The sequence below is a fragment of the Sus scrofa genome, chromosome 15 (assembly GCF_000003025.6).
Source record: "Sus scrofa isolate TJ Tabasco breed Duroc chromosome 15, Sscrofa11.1, whole genome shotgun sequence".
NCBI lineage: Eukaryota > Metazoa > Chordata > Mammalia > Artiodactyla > Suidae > Sus > Sus scrofa.
Genome location: NC_010457.5, coordinates 16,396,037 through 16,414,482, shown reverse-complemented (window position 1 = coordinate 16,414,482; position 18,446 = coordinate 16,396,037). Strand labels below are relative to the sequence as shown.

Below are 18,446 nucleotides of genomic sequence, written 5' to 3'. Positions count from 1 at the left end.
GAACCCGTTACCGCTGAGGGGAGGAGCCAAGCCCTTAAACGGCATTTCTCACTTCCACCACATGGAGGATGAAAATTTTCCTTTACTCTTATAAAGCACTATAAATACTCCTTGAAGAAATATGGTTGTCTCTCCAATACCTCCAGGTCAGTAAAAACTCCCAGAACTCCCCCACCTCAGGCTCCAACTCGTGGGAAAAGGTGGCTCTTTTACAAGTGGGCAAAATGGCTGTCCTTTTAGTTTTACCATTGGTTGTCCTTTGTGTCCTTCAAGGGCGGATTCTTACCGCCGATTGGCTCTTTTTCCCTTGAGGGTGGAGAAAGACTTGGCTAGGCTCTCCCGCGGCCGATAGGAGAGAAAGGGGTGGAGAGAAGGCATTTTTTTCAGGCGTGATTGGATGATCCTCCTATCACTCCGAGAATATACAACCTATGATTTGTCGACTGCCCCTCAAAGAGAACGAGGAGGCGGGGCTAGTGCGTGGTGGGAAGGGGCGGGATTCCGCCAGCCGCGGCTGCTGCTGGAGCCGGTGTCCGGGCTGGTGATGGGGTTAATTCCCTTTCGTAAGACTCTTACTTGCACCCACCCAGCCCCGCCGTCGCCCCGCCGCGCCGCGCTCCAGCCGCCTCCTCCTCCTTCTCAGTAACGCGGGTAAGAGATGCCTTCCCCTCCCCCCTCCAGCTCCCCGGGAATAACGCGCCTTGTTCCCCTCCCCCGCCCGCCAACCGGTAGCGCTAACGGAGAAAGGCAGGCAGGGGAGAGATGTGTGTGAGAAGGTGGCCTTCCCCGCGGAGCGGTCGGCGCTCCAGCCAGGGCCCCGCTGAGGTGCTGTTGCTGCCAGCCCGCGGGGAGGTCTGGTTCCGAGGGCGTCCTGGCTAGTCTGGTCGGCCGCTGCGGCTGCAACTGCATCCACTACCTTGCGCCCACCGCCCCCACCCGGGGGCCATGTGAAAAGCAAACCCCTCGAGGCCTAGCGGAGGAGGCAGGGGAAAGGTTCCCGAGTCCCTGCCTTGGCTGCTGCTGCTGCCCTTGCAGCCCCAGGGACTCGGGAACCAGCCACAGAAGGCCTGCCAGGAGCGGTGCCGTGAGTGGCTCTGCTTTCCCGGGTGGTTGGCGCCGCTACCCCGGGCTCATCGGCCCACCACACGGCCGCGGCCCCTGGCCTTACAACCCCGAGAATTTTTAAAAAGGAAATAAAGCGTTACGACCGGTTGGTGAAAGGTGAGGTGGTACATTTTGCCTGTGGTACCAGAAAAAGCACAGTGGGGCTATTAAAAAGAAAGTTGAATGACTGTCAACGCCACGGATCTCGGAGATCAGATTTACACACGTTAGGGTTGAGCCTTAGGTTCTCCCTCCAATTCCCTGTGTGGTTGAAGTTTTTTGCCGTTGTTCTCTTTTTTGTGTTATTGTTGTTGCTAGGTGCGAAGGAGAGTGCCTCTGTTCTTTGAGCTTGCTTTTATGCAGAAACTTGAAGGCTGTCATGTCCCATCTATAATTGGGCTAGCGAGTCAGTTAAGTAAAAGGCAAAGAGGAGCTTTCTAAAATAGTAAGGCTTAGTAAATAGCAGATGATTTTTCTAATAAGATTTTTCAGAAAAAAAAGTTTTTTTATGTATGGTTATGGTCTGCCTAATTGTAATTCTGAAGAAACACTTGGCTTTTAGCCTAATGTCATCTATTACAAGAAGTTTTGAATAATGAAAAAAAGTCAAACTGGCAGCCCACCTACTTGTAATATTTGAAACAGTAAGACCTGTGTAATATTTAACAGAGTAGGATAACAATGCGACTAAAGTAATTGGACACACCCCAGTTTAACAAAATTTGGCGTATTTGGCCATATTTGAGAGAGAATGCTTCCTTTCCACGTGTTGATTGAGTGCTCATCTTTTCAGTCCTTGCTTTTATGTCCAGGTGAATATGTCCTTAAATGATGGATTCTGTAATTTGTTGTAGACTTGTCTGTAATCAAAGGTAAAACTCTAGGCCCACTTCTAAGGTTTATTTGTTACCAGAATAAATTTGGGTTCTGAGGAAATATCTGAGTTTTGACTAAGTGTTATATCATTTTTTCAGGGCCTGTGAAAAAATACTCAATACTGGCTTAATGATTTTTTCATTAAGCTTAATGAAATACTCAATACTGGCTAATGATTTCAGGGTCTGTGAAAAATACTCAATACTGGCTTAATGATTTTTTCATATTCTGTAACTGATATATCTAGATACAGAATTGACAGATCCATAGGTTCAGGACCTGGAAGAAATTTGGATGTGTATTAGAATTAAAAAATGAAAGATGTAACCCTGCAAGGTAAGTCCACCAATTCCTGGCAAAGTAACCATAGCATTTCATCATAGCATTTACTAAAACTTGTCGGTTAATTGATAAATTATATAATGTTTTCAGATCTCATGTGCCTTATGTACAGAAAGGGGTGATGAAAATGTAGGAGCCTTCTGTATTCTCATTAGCTTCAGAACCCCTCTAACAGCCTCATTTCCTTTTCCTCATCTATAAAATGGGGATGGTTAACTCATGAAGTTATGGGAATTAGAGATAAAGTATATGAAGCCCCTAGCATCCTACCTAACATGTAGTATGTATGATTAAATATTAACTGTTGTTACTTCCATGCATATTAAGAGAATGAGTTTGTTATTCAAATGCACATAGTATTGTTGGAGCCTCAGAACATGTTCTGTTAGTGATGAGTATTGTGGGAGTTTTCATTTATATTGTAACTTTAAGTGCTATTTGTAGTTAGCCATTTTCAAAGTGAAAGATGTGGGAAATTGGTTGTCACGTACAGAAGAGTTGTTTAGAGAAGATTCTTTGTTTTTGCCTTAAAAATGAAGTGTTGTGTGGACTGTATTTCCAATGGAGTATCTGTGATAAAACTGTATGGTGAATTATTTTAGTGATAAATTATTGGAATATCTTTTAAATGTCTAGTTTATCTAGTTGCTGTCCATATTCATTGTGTTACCGGGCTTCTGGCAAGCAACAGCTGAACTCTTTATAAGAGTTAAGATTAAATAAGTTATTTGAGTTTGTTAGGGCCATAAGCTGACTACTGTTATGTTGCTGCTTTTAATTCTCATTATTTATCAGTTCTTGAGTGTTTCTTTTCTGGCGAACAACATGCCAGACACACTGTTCCTTTCTCCTCCCAGGCACTTTTGAAAATGTACTGGATATTCACATATAATAGTGTCCTTGGAGTTTGTACAGTGAGACAAATTTAGGGTTGGCATGAAAATAGTTTATTATGAAGTCCTCTGACAGGGTTGGCCAAGGTTCAGGTCAGCTTCACCTTATGCCTAAATAGTGAGCCTAGGTATACAATTTTAGGATGGACCTCCCAATTTATTGAACCCAGTTGGATGCTCTTTTGAGGGGCCTTACCTGGTGATAGCAGTAGAAAATTTTATTGAAATAAGCTTTTTCAGATATTATGTGGAAGATAAGAATTGCTGAGTAACAAAAGAAGCACTGAGAGAGCACTAAGTTTTACTTTTGCCATTCTCGAAAATGTTACAATCATAAACACTTTAAGACTGATAGGTATATATTATATTGTTGCTATTTGGTTTAGAATATTTCACTATTAACACTTTCATGATCTATTATAATATGCTGGGCAGTTTGAATGTCATAGAGGTGTGGTTACAAATGGTAGTGAACTTTTCAAGTAGCACCTACCTACAGCTCCAGACCACAAAATCAATACTGTCTTTTCAGTCATACATCCACATTGTGATAACATTACTTGTAGTTTTAGATGAATAAGAGAAGGGAGCATGTCAGTTTTTTCCTCATTATCATAGTAGTGTTTTTCTAAGGGTGAAATAATCTTCCACTGATCTCTGAATTCCAATAATATTTTCTAATAATGCAGACATGGATAAAGAATCAAATCATATAATCAAACAACTTTATTAAGTTAACTTTGCTTCCCAAATAAGGGTATGTTTTATAATTAAACTAATTTGCTTGTACCTGATAAGACCCAAGCATGTGTGTTTTTCCAGGATTTAATTTAATTAGTTATTGGCTGATGGTTAAAATAAGAGATGAATTATTTAATCCTGGTTCAAAACTAGTTCTCTACCGGAGTTCCCGTCGTGGCTCATTGGTTAACGAATCCGACTAGGAAAATGAGGTTGCGTGTTCGATCCCTGGCCTTGCTCAGTGGGTTAAGGATCCGGCGTTGCCGTGAGCTGTGGTGTGCTGTGGTGTAGGTCGCAGATGTGGCTCGGATCCCGTGTCACTGTGGCTCAGGCTTAGGCCGGCGACTACAGCTCCAATTAGACCCCTAGCCTGGGAATCTCCATGTGCCGTGGGAGCAGCCCAAGAAATGGCAAAAAGACAAAAAAAAAAAAAAAAAACTAGTTCTATACCTTATATTCCAGCAATTTGGTTTTTTATTCCCAGATTTTATCTTTTATTATTTTGCCTCTTCTTACTGCTTTAGTTTCCACACATGCCTATTAACTTAAACTTTCTTAGGAGTTTTGAAAACCTATGCTTTATGATCTTGATTGTTCTCTCTTTGCTCTCTGAATTGTAGATTTATAACTTTTTCTTAATTTCTACCTGTAAGCTCACTTCTCCAAGCAATTTGTGAGCCTTCTTATTTCGCAAATACTAGACAACAGGTTTAAATTATTGGTTTAAATAATAATTCCATTTTATATGTATGTATACACTAATAATAATTCCATTTTGTATATATATATGTATATATACTTTCTCATGTTCTTTTCAATTATGGCTTTTGAAGGGATATTGAATATAGTTCCTTGTTCTATGCAGTAGGACCTTATTGTTTATTTTATATATAGTAGTTTGAATCTGCTAATCTCAAACTCCTAACTTATTCCTCCCATCCCCTTTCCTGTTTGGTAACCATACGTTTGTTTTCTGTGTCTGAGTCTGTTTCTGTTTCATAAATAAGTTGATTGGTATAATGTTTTAGATTCCACATGTAAGTAATATCACATGGTATTCATCTTTCTCTTGTCTGATTTCCTTAGTATGATATCTCTGGGTCAGTCTGTGTTGCTGCAAATGGCATTATTTCATTCTTTTTTATGGCTGAGTAATATTCCATTGTGTATATATACCACATCATCTTTTTCCATTCATCTGTCAGTGAACATTCAGGCTGCTTCCATGTCTTGACTATATAAATAGTGCTATTATGAACATAGGGGTGCATGTTTCCTTTCAAATTAGAGTTTTCTTCTTTTCCCCATACATGTCCAGGAGTGGGATTGCTGAATCACTGGCCTACACCTCAGCCACAGCAACATGGGATCTGAGCCCTGTCTGCAACCTGCACCACAAGCTCACTGCAATGCCAGATCCTTAACACACTGAGCAAGGCCAGGGATCAAACCTGTGTCCTTATGGATGCTAGTCGGTTTTGCTAACTGCTGAGCCATGACGGGAACTCTTAAAATGTGATTTTAAAAGGGATTTTTTGTTTGTTTGTTTTACTTTCTAATATTTCATTGTTAGTATAAAGAAATGCAATGGATTTCTGTGTATTAATCTTGTGTCCTGCTACCCTGCTGAATTCATTTATCAGTTCTTGTAGTTTTGTGTGGAATCTTTAGGGTTTTCTATGTATAGCATCCCATATGCATGTAATGGTGATTTTACTTCTTCCCTTCCAATTTGGATACTTTTTATTTCTTTTTTTTGTCTGATTATTGGAGCTAGGTCTTCAAATACTGTGCTGATAAGAAGTCATGAGAGTGGGCATCCTTGTCTTGTTCCAGTTTTTAGTGGGAAGGCTTCAGCTTTTCACTATTGAGTATTATGTTGGCTGTGGATTTATTATAAATAGTTTTTATCATGTTGAGATATGTTCCCTCTCTACCCACTTTAGTAAGAGTTTTATCATGAATGGATGTTGAATTTTATCTAATGCTTTTTCAGTTTTTTATTGATATTTAGTTGATTTTTCTGCTATTAAACTATGTTTATTGAACTGTACTTATACAGTCATCCCTTAGTATCTATCCATTGAGGATTGGTTTCAGGACTCCCCGTGGATACTAAAATTGACATATGCTCAAGTCCCTTGTATAAATGGCATGATATTTGCATATAATCTATGCACATCTTCCCATATACTTTAAACCATCTCTAGATTACTTGTAATACCTAATTCAATGTATATGCTAAATATATTGTTGTAGGAGTTCCCATTGTAGTGTAGTGGAAATGAATCTGACTAGTATCCATGAGGATGTGGGTTCAGCCTTTGGCCTCACTCAGTGGGTCAGGGATCTGGCGTTGCTGCAAGCTGTGGTATAGGTCGCAGAAGTGGCTCAGGTCGCAGAAGTGGCTCAGATCCCGTGTTGCTTTGGCCATGGTATAGGCCGGCAGCCATAGCTCTCATTTGACCCACTAGTCTGGGAACTTCCATATGCTGCAGGTGCAGCCCTTAAAAAAAAAAAAATTGTCGTAAGTACAATGTAAATGCTACATAAATATTGCTAGCACATAGCAAGTTCAAGTTTTGTTTTTTGGACTTTCTGAAAATTTTTTTCCTAATATTTTGAGTCTGAGTTGTTTGCATCTACACATGTGGAACTTGTGGATATGGAGGGCCAACTATAAAATATCATCGTTGGGGCACTAGATGAAGAGTGCACGGGGCCTTACTGTACTATTTTTACAACTTCACATGAACCTATAGTTATTTTTAATTATTAAGTCTGTTATAAAAAATACATATTACTTATATTTATGTTCCTGTGTAGTATTGGGGGGAGTATGTTTTTAAACAGATATTCTCTGCAAAATACCATTCATACATTTTGTACTGTTCATTTGTGTTATTTATTCTAAGTCTTGTTTACATGCATCCACATCAAGCATATCTAAGATGCAGTTTCCATTTTCATTTTATGTGCCTCGTTTTCCCTAAACACCAGGTCATTCTTTTTTTATTAGGGCTTGCTTCCAACAACTCTTCATGTAAACCAGAAGGAATCTGATATTGGTCATCTGTATTGTCCATTTTCCAGTTACTATAAGAGGATTTTGTCAACAGGCTTTACATTGATTATTCAACTAGACATTTGCATTTTAAGCCAAATGATTATTTGTAAGAAAAATAAAAGATTTTGTTCTCTTATGAAGACAGCAAATAAGATATAACTTGGAGGAAGAAAGTAATATAACTGCTTATTTAGTTGCACTGTTGTTACTGTGTGACCATGAACCTTTTAATACAAAAGTATTAAGAATGCAAGGAGGCCAAAAGTAAAGGTGTAGACCACCAACTTGGGAGAATACACTTTCTGTGATATGGATGACTTTGATCTATTTTGCATTAATTATTTCTATATGTAGTTTAAGATTAGCTTGTCAATTTCTGCAAAGAAACCAGCTTATATATATATTTTTTTAATTTTGTCTTTTTAGGGCCACACTTGTGGAATATAGAGGTTTCCAGGGTATGGGTTGAATTGGAGCTGTAGCCACTGGCCTATGCCGCATCCACAGCCACCCCAGATCCAAACTGCATCTGTGACCTACACCACAGCTCCCAGTGATGGTGGATCCTTAACCCACCGATGGAGGCCAGGGATCAAACCTGCATCCTCATGGATACTAGTCAGATTCATTCCTGCTGAGCTGTGATGGGAACTCCCAGTTTGAATTTTAATAGGGGTTGTGTCAAATAGGTAGGGCAATTTGGGGAAATTTGGGAAGTATTGCCATTTTAACAATATTGAGAAAATGTCTTCAATATTTCATGATTCATTTTAATTTTTTTTGGCAACACCAATGGCATAGAGAAGTTCCCGGGCCAGGGATTGAACTAGAGCCCAGCAGTGACAAAACTGGATCCTTAACCTGCTGAGCCACAAAATCTAATGATTCATTTTAAATGAATAATAAACTTACAGCTTGTTAACATAAATACAGTTGAACCTCCCTATCTACTGGTTCTGCATACCTGGATTCAACCAGCAGTGGATTGAAAAATAGTAAAAAAAAATTCCAGAAAGTTCCAAAAGCTGTAAAGTTTGGCATATTCAGGTATAAATATTCAGCATTTATATTTTATTTACATCTATTTATATAGTATTTACATTGCATTAAGTATTATAAATAATCTGGAGATGACTTAAAGTATACGAGAGGATAGAGTTCCTGTTGTGGCTCAGCAGTAACAAAACCCGACTAGTATCCATGAGGACGTGGGTATTGATCCTTGGCCTGGCTCAGTGGGTTAAGGATCCACTGTTGGTGTCAGCTGTGGTGTAGGTCGCAGATGTGGCTTGGATCATGGTATTGCTGCGGCTGGGGTATAGGCTGGTGGCTACAGTCGACCCCTAGCATAGGAACTTACATATGCCCACAGGTGCAGCCCCCACCCAAAAAAAAGCAATAAATATGGGAGGATGTACATAAGTTATCTGCAAATATTCTGCTATTTTATATGAGAGACTTGAGCATTTGTGGATTTTGGTATCCAAGGGGAGGTCCTGGAAGCAATCTCCCATGGATACTGAGAAATGACTATACCATATTCTATGAAAAATATCTTTACAAAATCAAAAAATAAGAGGTATGGCATTGTTTTGTATTTCACTGATCTCCATAATATCTGACTCATAAGAAGATAGCTAGGTTCTCTCTTATCTCTTTTGCATCCACTCTGATATGATAGGTGGTTTTGGTTGAAATATAAGACGACAACTAGGCCTCATACCAACACATAGAGGAAAGTAGAGAACCCTCTGAACGCATCTTGATGATCTGCAGTGGTCATTGGATCACATTTTAAGCCCAGCTTGTCCATCCAGTGGAAAGAAATATGTTTGGAAACTCAAAAACTTGGTTGAAAGTCACAAGTCTGATGTGATTGTTGAGCAAGTTACTTAGCCCTCAGTCTTTCTTCATCTGTTAAATGAGGATAATGACACTTCCTTTTAGGATTTTTATAAGGAGGAAACAAAATCATGTCTGTAAAGTTTTGGGTATATAGAAACCACCACCAAATTGATGCTTGCCTTTTTTTTTTTTTTTTTTTTCTTCGTTTATATATGTCAGCCTCTTTCTTTTTAAATATAATTAGCTAGTTCTTTCCATTGAAAGTGTACATACCACAGCATTATAACCCTTATAGTGGTTTTAAGGGCTGAATTTTATTCATATATTTTTCTACTGCCAGTCCTTTTAACTACAAATTATGATAGCAAACAAGTAGAGAAGAGAATGGCCAAGAAAAAAGGGAAAGGAATTTCTGAGAAATAGGGGAGTAAATTGATGTCTCTTTTAAGACAATTTGCTGCTTTTCTGCAATTCTGCTATTAATTTTTGGGAGAATAACTGCGAAAATTCTGCCTTAAATTAGAGAATTTTTTTAGCCTATATTTTCCCTATTAAAATTAATAAAATTAAAATAAGGAGTTCCTTTGTGGTACAGTGGGTTAAGGATCCAGTGTTGTCACCGCAGCAGCTTGAGTTGCTGCTGTGGCATGTGTTCAGCCCCTGGCCCAGGGACTTCTACATGGTGCAGGCCAGCCAGACTATAAAAATAAAAAATACTTCACTGCTAAGGCTTACTGAGCCTTCAGTAAGTCATAATCTTTTTAAAGAAATTAAAATATAAATGACTCCAAATCCTTAATGATTCTATAACTATTGAACCAAGTATCAGATAGACATTGTTGTTTTCTTTCAAGCAAGCTGGGAGACAAAATGAGGTGTAGGTCTCATTTAGACAAAGTGGTCGGGAAGACCTTTTGACATATGAATAAAAACCTCACTCAAGTGAGGAAACATGCCATGTGAGGGAAGAACAACATTTGGGAAGGAAGAAAAGAAAGTACAAAGGCCGTGAAATGGGGGCATATTTGGATGGAGATGGGAAATTACACTTTACTGAAGTTTACTGAAGTTCAGCCATTTTCTCCCAAACATAGGATTTAAAGGAACAAGTACATTAAGAACACTTTCAGATGTGGCTCTGGGCCTGTCAACTCTGCATATTCATTAGCTAAGTGAATCATTTCCATTGTAGATCCTCCTAATCCCAATCCTAAATGTACTGAATTAAAAGTGATATTTGCAAGGTCTAAACCCAAATCTTTAATCTCCACTTTTCAAAGGTTTCTTGAGTTTTCAGTGTCAAATCAAAAGATCTGGTAGTTTTTTGTAAAATTATTTGCATTTACATAGACCAATGGATAAATTGTTGTGTTGGAATGTGGGAAGTCATCTCGTCCAACCTCAGTGATTTTCAAGGACCAGTCCAGTGTTGGTTATCTGGGCAGTTTCTCATAAAGTTAATCTGCTTTTCCTTTGCTTTCTTCTTTCAGGGGTATTAGAATGGGGAGATGAGGAGACACCAAGCTCATGCCTTTTTGAGCAAGCTTTTGTGGGGAATTTACATGACAGAGAAATCAAGCAGATAATCATTTAGGCTTTGGTTGAACCATTCTAGTGACAAGAGTGCCTTTTTAAGGGACCAGTCTTTATATCTATATACACACACACATATATATATTATGTTATATATACTGTGTATGCATATAATATTCTATGTATATTATGGTTTTTTTCTTGGTGGAAGGAAGGCATAGTCAGAGGAGAGGTGATCCAACTAGTCCTAGACACAATTGAAATATCCTAGACTCAATTGAAATATCATAAAAGTGTATCAGTACCAGTGTCACCTGTCTCCTCTCCCATCCCCTTACACCCCCAGGGGGTAGAAACTAGAATGGGTAGGGATGGGAGACTTCTTGCCCAGGCCCAAGACTTTTCTGCTCGGCCCAGTTGTCTAAAAATGAGGAAACTGGTGGAGGACCAATCCTATACATATCCTCTCTAGGAACTTCGTCCCTAATACTCCCCCTGACGGTTTAGCACCCTCCTTAGACTTGATGGGTTATATTCTATATCGCTGTGGGCAGAGGAACTAGAGCTAGTGCTCAAAGTACATAAGATCTTATCACAGAATTGGGTAACTAGACTATAATGGTATCTGATTTTAGATTTTGTTTTAATCAAGGTGATATAACCATAGGAAATAAAAGTCTCGAAAGACAGTTTTAAAACCTATATTTAGGAGTTCTTGTTGTGGCTCAGCAGAAATGAATCTTGACTAGCTTCCATGAAGATGCAGGTTTGAGCCCTTGCCTCACTCAGTGGGTTAAGGATCCATTGTTGCTGTGGCTGTGATATAGGCTGGCAGCTACAGCTCTGATTCAGCCCCTAGCCTGGGAACCTCCATGTGCCACGGGTGTGGCCCTAAAAAGACAAAAAAAACAACTATTTTTAGATCATTTTTATAACAATCGAACTGATTTGAAAAAAATGATTCTCAGATTTAAGTGTTCTTACTCAGGTAGTTTTGACAGCTTCTTTGTCTTTTGAAGTCAAAATGTTCAAGTTTATTCATTACACTCAACAGATTGTAATAGAAAACTGAGCCATTGTAGGACTTCCTACATTTTTAAAATTAGCTTTCTGGAAAGTTTATTTTTTTAAGCTTTTAAAAAAATCAAAATAATACACAGACGATCAGTCAATGGATCTGTAATTAACTGATTATTGTTCCCTTATCTACTGTGCATTTTCAGGATTACAAGTCACCTGAAGTAGAATGTTCTTAGCATCAAAAGTCAGATAGACTCTTAAGCTTCCATCAGAGTTTATCAAAATCAGTTCAATTCATTTTGTTACACAGAAGCATGTATTTCCTGTCATTTTTTTTCACTTTTCCTGGAATTTCTAATTTAAAAAAAAAAAAAAGACCTCACGTGTAAATCACATTGAAATTTAGTGGCTGATGTTGACTTTTTTCTGCTGAAATTTTTAAATACCTTTATTGAGATATAATTCATATACCATAAAATTCACTCTTTTAAATTTTATAGTTCAATAAGTTTTAGTGCATTCACAAAGTTAGGCAACCATGACCATAGTCTAATTGTAGGACATTATCATCACTTCAAAAAGAAACTCCATGCCCACATGCCCAATAATAATTATTCTCTTCTTTTCTTTTTCTTTTCTTTTTTTTTTTTTCCGTTTGGTCTTTTTAGGGCTGCACTGATGGCATGTGGAAATACTGATGTTCCCAGACTAGGGGTTGAATTGGAGCTGTAGCCCCTGGCCTTCAGCACAGCCACGGCAACGCAGGATGCAAGCTGTGTCTGCAACCTCTGCCACAGCCACAGCCCACGGCAACACGGGATCCTTAACCCACTGAGTGAGGCCAGGGATGGAACCCGAGTCCTCATGGATACTAGTTGGGTTAGTTACCACTGAGCCACAATGGGAACTCCCATTAGCAATTATTCTCCATGTTGCTTTCTGCCTCCTCCAGTCCTAGACAGCCATTAATCTCATTTCAGTCTCTATAGATTTGCCTCTTCTGGAAATTTCATATACAGAAAGTCATACTATATATCATTTTTGGTGACTGCCTTTACCTTAAGCATAAGCATAAGGTTTTTAAGGTTCATTCATGTTGTAGCATGAAGTCAATACTTTGTTCCTTTTTATAGCTGAATAATATGCCACCATATGACTACCACATTTTAAAAAATTAGTTGATAGTTGAGAGGCATTTGAGTTGTTTCTACTCTTTGGCAATTAAAAATAGCACTGTTATAAACATTCTTGTACAAGTGTTTGTGTAGACATACGTTTTCATTTCCCCTGAGTATATACCTACAAGTGGAATTGATGGATCATATGGTAATTCTGTGTTTAACCATTTGAGGAATTGATCAACTGTTTTCCAAAGTAGCTGCACCATTTTGCATTCCCAGCAGCAATATAGGAAGGTTTCTACCTCTCCACATGCTCACCAATGCTTGTCATTGTCTTTTTGATTATAGCCATCCTAGTGGATAGCAGTAATAACTCATTGTGGTTTTGATCTGCATTTCTCTAATGATTGAAGTTGTTGAGAATCTTCTTATGTGCTTATTACTAGCCACTTGATTTTATGTAAACTTTGATGTCTAAATGTTGTTTGTATAGCTCTTATTTGCTTACAGTTAATTAATATTTAGACTCTACATTCCATACAAAATAGCAGTATTATACACATTAAAGACTTAACTCTAAGACATAGTGAGAATTGGCGTGATACTGATTCATCAGTTTTTTCCAAGCTTAACTGCTAAATAGTGTAGTTAGTTACTGGTCTGCCCAGTGCAGCCCCAGTTTATGCCTGTGATTCTGGCGTAACTATAAAAGTACCATCTTTCACTCTGAAGCCCTGATTGGGATAATAAATTATCTAGCCATTTTACTAACAGTTAACCTAGAGTACTTATTTAAATACGCATATGCTGTCTGCTAAATTAGAATCTCCAAGGGAAGGGCCTGGAAATGTGTTTTTAGCAATTTCAAGGTCAGGCACGTTTATAATTTGTTATTCTACCAGAATGCTGTTGTTGCTCTATGACCCAAAATCCATTATCATTGTTTCAGTGGGACAGTGAGTTTCAAGTTAAAATTGGAGAGAAAAAAATCTCAACTGATAGCCTAGCACCACCCATCTCCTTAAAGTGGAGGAGTATTAACACACACATCTCACTGGCTGGTAGGGGTGAGGGTATGGGACAGTAAGTAAAGTGAAATAATTTTCTGGAAGTAGGGTGATTTCAGGACAGAGCTCTAGTAAGAGGCAATGAGCAAAGCGAAGCTTCTCAGTAGTATTTTCCTTTGCATTAGGCAAGAGGAAGAGATTCATGAAGATGTTCTTCATACCTGAGAATTAGGAGCAAGAGTTAGTGGGGATGGAGGGAGGCAGAAGAAGTACTTTTAGATTTTGAAGCCATGTTAGAAGGAAGATAGGTTGTGGCACTGTTGGTTTTTATTGATTTGGGAGTCACTGGGATTTGATAATATCTGCACATGCGGTCACTTGTAAGTCAAGCACTTGCAAGATAGCTCTATTTTCATATAGGTGTCAGAGATACCCATCTGAGTTTTAAGATACATATATATTTTTTAATTGTATAATTTTGTCTTCCAGAGAGTGAACACTTCTGACTCAGTATAAAGTAATATGCATTAATTATTTGCGGAGGGTCTTGTGCTAAGTCATTCATACTTGCCCTTTGTAGTGATTACCTTTTAGCAACAATACCACACAGTTGATAGATAAATGCAGGAAAGGTAGTAGTTTATCTGTACCCCAGCATAGCTACTGTCTCATGATGTCTCCGTTAGCTGGAAACTTAAGCTAATAACTCTTCTATGAGCTATAATACTAAGCAGCATGCCTTAAATACCATAATATTTCTTCCAGAAACTCTTCAGATGAAGGAAGAAACTTTTTAAAAAGCTTTATTGAGGTATAACTGACATATAATAAACTACGTGTATTCAAAGTGTGTATTTTGAAGATACACTGGTTTTTAAATTGATACTCTGGCAGGTCTGCCATTATAATTTGTCTTCTAAGCTTACAGTAACTTAGGGTAGAGAAATGAAATGACCTGTTAATTTAACTTGCAGAAACCATTGTGAATTATGCACAGGAAGATGATTACATTGAGTTGTTACTAAGACTTGTGTACATATTTATAAAGCAGGTACTCTTCTCTCCAGAATTCAAGAGATAGTGACTTTTCACTTGTACATACTTAACCGAGAGAATGGTGCAAATAATTACATGCCAAATGAAGTTCCAAAGAATAAGGAAGAACTACACCAGAAAGGTTGTGAGAGTTATTAGGGGAAAAGTAGATTATGTAATAGGTAATAGGTGAGTTGGAGTTGGAATCAGAGCTTGGAAAACAGATGTGATTGACCAGTAAAAAATAGGTGGAAGGGAATTCTAGACAGAGAGGAGCACCAGTGTGTACAGGTAATGCAAGGTCAGTAGCCTAACTTAGCTCTGTGGTCTAGCTTAGATGAGAGGAAGATAACAATGGAAACTAAATTGGGTCAAAATAGTTTTGTGGGTTGTTTGTTTGTTTGTTTGTTTCTTTTTAGGGCCGCATCTGTAACATAGGGAAACTCCCAGGCTAGGCAAATCAAGAGCTGCAGCTGCCAGGCACAGCCACAGCAATGCAGGATCCAAGCCTCATCTGCGACCTACACCATAGCGCACTGCAGTGCGGAATCCTTAACCCACTGAGTGAAGCCAGGGGTGGAACCCACATCCTCATGGTACTAGTCAGATTCGTTTCCACTGAACCACGACAGGAACTCTGGGTCAGGACCTGTAGCTGCCGGCCTAAGCCACAGCCACAGCCACACCAGTCCAAGTGCATCCACGACCTATACCACAGGTCTCAGCAATGTTGGATCCTTTAACCCACTGAGTGAAGCCAGGGATTGAACCTGCATCCTCTTGGATCCTAGTTGGATTCGTTTCCTCTGAGCCACGATGAGAGCTCCTCTATATCTTTAAACAACTCCCGGAGTTCCCACTGCAGCACAGTGGGTCAAGAATCTGGAGTACCTGCTGTGGTGCAGCGGAAACGAATCCAACTAGTATCCATAAGGATGTGGGTTCGATCCCTGGCCTCACTCAGTGGGTCGGGGATCTGGCACTGCCGTGAGTTGTGGTGTAGGTCTCGGACGTGGCTCCATCCTGCGTTGCTGTGGTGTAGGCCAGCAGCTACAGCTCCGATTTGACCCCCAGCCTTGGAAGCTCCATATGCCTCAGGTGTGGCCGTAAAAAGACCAAAAAATAAGATACAGAACTAAGCGGATTTAACCTTTTTAAAAATACTTAATCAATTTCTGTTTGATGTTGAAATTAATCAGTTTTTCTTGGTGAAGATATTGAGGCTATTTATTGTTGTTTGGGGAGGGGGGGTCACAGATTTTTTCCCTGGGTACTTTAAAAGCCTCTCTTAATACTCATACTGATTTTTCTCCTACCATTCTCAAGTGAAGAGATGTCCCTTTTCTTCAAATCTACTCCCACGTTTCTTTAGAATGTGTTGATCCCTAACTATGTACTAGGGACTGTGATAGGACACAATCATGACTAAGAATTCTTGCCCTTAAGAAACGTACTGACCTGTGTTTGTGACTGAGTTTCCTGTTCCTTCCATTACTTGTTCTCATCTTGTCATATGTGCATTTTCCTTCATATTTCTAGGATTAGAGAATTTTTAAATAGGAAGGAAAAAGATTGTTTTTCCTCAAGAATATAAGAGTAGGGACCCTCTTTCAAATTATACCTTCTCCTTCTTCCCATTTGAGAAGGTATCTGCAAGTATGTTATATTTCCCATGTTTTCAGGTGTGTGTTGTTGCAAGAAAAAAGACTGAAGCTCTCTGTTGTGGTAAGGATTCTCATATCTAATTTATTAATCACAGCCCTTCAACAAGTTTAAATCCAGTCATTCCTTATTTCATGTGTACAAGCTATATAATATGTGAAATTTTGAAATTTATATATATTTCTACTCTCCAGTTATCTTTATACCAATGCAATACCTTATTGAAATGTACCCATATATAGTTAATATGTCTCTCTAGCCTTTATGAGTTTGTGTGTTGATTCCTACACTTAGGGCAAAAAAACATCTTGATATTCATGTTTGAAGAGTTTTTGGTTTCATTTTTTTATTGTAATAAAATAAACATAATATGAAATTTACTGTCTTAACAGTTTTTTGTGTACAGTAATGATAAGTACATTCATGTTGTGTAGCCAGTCTCCAAAACTCTTTTCATCTAGCAAAACTGAAACTCCTTACCCAGTAAATAACAACAACTCATTCCCCCCTTCCCTGGCTTGTGACAGCAAACATTGTTTTCTGACTCTGAATTTGACTACTCTAGGTAGCTCAAGTAAAGTCATACAGTATTTGTCTCATTTTGACTAGCGTATTTCACTTAGCATATGTTCTCAAGGTTTATCCAAGGCGATTAGCAAGTCTTTATTTTTTTTAATTTTTTAGCATGTGTCAGAATTTCCTTCTTTTTTAAGGCTAAATAATACTGTTTTTTGTATATGCCGTATTTTATCTTTTTATCTGTTGATGGACATTCGGGTTGTTTCCCATTTTTGGCTATTGTGAATAGTACTACTGTGAACATGAGTGTACAAATATCTCTTTCAGCCTTGCTTTCAGTTCTTCTGAGTATATAACCCAGAAGTGGACTTGCTAGATCATACAGTATGAACATACCTCGATTTATTGCACTTCACAGATGCAGCAGTTTTTGCAAACTGAAGGTTTGTGGCAGAAGGTATACCAGAACCATTTTTCCAACAACATTTGCTTACTTCCTATCTGTATCATTTTGGTAATTCTTGCAATATTTCATACTTTCATTATTGTGTTTTTTACGATGATCTTTGATGTTAGTAGTACAACTTGCTGAAGATGATGGTTAGCAAGTTTTTTTCTTTTTTTATCTTTTTTAGGGCCACACGCATGGCATGTGGAGGTTCCCAGGCTAGGGGTCGAATCAGAGCTACAGCTGCCGGCCTGCGCCACAGCAATGCCACATCCTTAACCCACTGAGCGATGCCAGGGATCGAACCCACATCCTCATGGATCCTAGTCGGGTTTATTAACCATTGAGCTATGATAGGAATTCCTGTTATTTTCTGCTCTCTTAATACTAATATCCCAATAGGTGAGAAATGATATCTTTTTGTGGTTTTTATGTGAATTTCCTTAGTGATTTGTGAGGTTGAACGTTGTTTCATGTACTTGTTTGGTCGTTTGTATATTTTATTTGAAGAAATTTCTTTTTTTCTGATTTTTAATGGTGTTTTTTGTTGTAGTTGTGTTTTGTTTTTGTCATAGCTTCTTGAGCTTTAGTTTTAAGTAATGTTTTTAAGAAATCAGACTCTATAATTATTTAATGACACTTAAAATGTGTTAAAATGTGCTATAAATGTTAACTAGAAGCCTAAATATTGGGTCACTCCTAAAGTAGTAATATAATGAGGAGTATTAGTATTGTTTTTCCTTAGCAACAATTCAAGCTATCAAATTAAAATTAAATACTATATAGCTTCAAGCTGTTTCTAGCTGTCTGTGTTAGACATTCAAAAATACTCATTATATGTGGTTTTCAGATTAACTAGTTTTCCATTGGTTCTTACTAAACCAATCTAAGAGTATAGTATAATTAAAAGGTTTTTTATTCTCAATGTTTGAATTTCCCAAGTTTACAATTCAGACATATTAAGGTTAAAAGTATCATGCATCTAGGAAATGCTGATACTAAAATTCGGAAACTAATGTCAGTTGGCTCTTTTTTGCCTTTTAGGGCCATACCTGTGGTACATGGTTCCCAGGCTAGGGGTTGAATCGGAGCCACAGCTGCCGGCCTGTACCACACCCAGAGCCAAGCAGGATCTGAGCCTCATCTGCAACCTGCACCATAGTTCATGTCAACACCAGATCCTTAACCCACTGAGCGAGGCCAAGGATCAAACCCACAACTTCATGGTTCCTA

The 18,446-nt window shown here is 38.5% G+C and overlaps 2 protein-coding genes across 28 annotated transcripts in view; one reads left to right on the top strand and one right to left on the bottom strand.

The window, feature by feature from the left end:
* Positions 1 to 192, bottom strand: part of ZRANB3 (zinc finger RANBP2-type containing 3) — a 313,369-nt gene extending 313,177 nt beyond the window's left edge. The window contains exon 1 of the mRNA XM_021075255.1: positions 141 to 192. The gene's annotated coding sequence lies outside the window, so the exon portion shown is untranslated. The remainder of the gene's footprint in view (positions 1 to 140) is intronic.
* R3HDM1 (R3H domain containing 1) overlaps positions 125 to 18,446 on the top strand; it is a 183,398-nt gene continuing 165,076 nt past the window's right edge. For 11 of the 27 annotated variants that reach the window (XM_021075238.1, XM_021075247.1, XM_021075246.1 and 8 more), the window contains exon 1: positions 481 to 651. The gene's annotated coding sequence lies outside the window, so the exon portion shown is untranslated. Of the gene's footprint in view, positions 147 to 475; positions 652 to 18,446 lie in introns of those variants that run through there. The other 16 variants (XM_021075218.1, XM_021075235.1, XM_021075233.1 and 13 more) reach the window with 10 other exon arrangements.